The sequence below is a fragment of the Elephantulus edwardii genome, unplaced genomic scaffold (assembly GCF_000299155.1).
Source record: "Elephantulus edwardii isolate Elephantulus edwardi_28Jun2011 unplaced genomic scaffold, EleEdw1.0 scaffold00273, whole genome shotgun sequence".
Lineage (NCBI taxonomy): Eukaryota > Metazoa > Chordata > Mammalia > Macroscelidea > Macroscelididae > Elephantulus > Elephantulus edwardii.
In genome coordinates, this window is record NW_006400023.1 from 1,402,766 (window position 1) to 1,404,708 (window position 1,943).

Sequence of the window (1,943 nt, forward strand, 5' to 3'; positions counted from 1 at the left end):
TTTATACCAAAACCAGGTAAAGTCACCACCAAAAGAGCAGGGTTTAGGGCTGTTGTGCATAGGGTCACTATGAGTCGCAAACAACTGGACGGCACATAACGACAACAACCTACAGGTCTCTCTGATTACCAGCCTCTGAAAACCTGCTTGAGGGTCAGCTAGGAGTCAGCTCCGACTTCACGGTACATAGCAACAACAGAAGAAATCAGAGGTTACTGAACTTTCATTTATGCATTGCATCAATAAATCCTAGTGATGTGGTCCAGCGTGCTGCTAACCAAAGGGGGTACCTGTCTAGCAGTTCAACTCCATCAGCTGCTCTGAGAAAGATGGGCGATCTCTTCCCACAGTTTACAGTCTCTGAAAATCCATTGGAAGGTCAGCTGTGAAGCAGTTCTGCCTTTATGGCAATGAGTTTGAATGTCAACAAACACTTTCTGTCCGGTGAGTCTCTGGGTAGTGTAAATAGTTAAACATTCAATGAAGGACTAGGCTGCTGACCAAGAGGTTGATGGCTGAATCCACCCAGAGATGTTTCAGAAGAAAGGCCTAGTGACCTACTTCCAAAAGATAACAGCCACTGAAAACCCAACAGAACAGTTTTACTGCCACATACTATTATGTCATTATGAGTTGGACTCAAGGGCAGTTGATCTAGTGTTTTGATTTTATGTCACACCAGACATGGAGTATAGCAGTGATCAACATGGACATGACATGAAGTTCAGACAAGTTATTTTTAAAGAAGCAAAATATAAAAGAATAAAAAAGATATGGGAACCAATCAGGTGAACTACAGAAACATCCTTTGGTAAGGTGTGGCCTTACTAAACCAAGCTGCAGTGCAGTATTGATTTTACAGAGCCCACAGGGTCTGGGGTATTGGGGGCAGGTATGTTGGAGACAATGAGATTGGCTCAAGATGGGGCAGGGTTCAGAACTCCTGTGCAAAGGGTTGCTATGAGTGGCAGGTGACTTGATGGCACATCACAACAACATGCATCAGTGATGCCTCTCAGAATGGCTCCTAATGATTTCTGTATTGGAAAAATAAATCCAACTCTGATGGGAAAAATAATACAGGAAAGGGTTTCAAGTAAAAATAAGTATAGGAAAGGAAAGAAGAATGAAGGAAGATCATTTTCTTTTTCAGCCACAGTGCTTTGTATACTTAGACCAAGAAGCTGTTGTCCCGACAGAGCAAGAGACAACTGCATGCTTCAAAATCAAGAAAGGAGTGTGTCAGGGATGTATCCTTTCTCCATATCTATTCAAAACATATGCAAAACATATAATTCAGGAAGCTGGACTTTATAAAGACTGTGGCATAGGATCAACAGGAGGAAAATGCATCAACAGCCCATAACATGCAGATTATAACCTTGCTTACAACCTATAACTTTGCCTGCTGAAAGTCAAGAGGACTTGGAAGTGCTTGCTGCAGATCTAAAGCTTTCAAATGGATTGCATCTCAACATCAAGAAAACAAAAATCCTCACTACTGGGCCAATAGGCACTATCATGACAGATGGAGAAGAGAGTGAAGTTGTCAACAAGTTCATCTTATTTGGATCCACAATCAACATCCTTGAGGTACCAAGCATTCAAGTAATCAAAAATTGAATGGCACTGGGAAAATCTCCTGTCAGTACAGAAATCTTCCCGAGTACTAAAGAGCAAGGATGTCAGTTTAAAGACTAAGGTACTCCTGATCCAAGCCATGGTCTTTGTTTGTTTGACAATTCAGCACATTTTAATTTTTTTCTCCCATTTATTCAATGTTGCACTTTTCTCCCCTCCCAACCCTCCTCCCCACCCAGTACACTACACTCTTGGATAAGTAAAAGAAAAATTCTTTCATTGTTTTACAATCCCTCCCCCCAGGTTCACTCCACTATACAGCCTTCACTCTGGACTCTTATCATGACAAAAATCCCTAATCA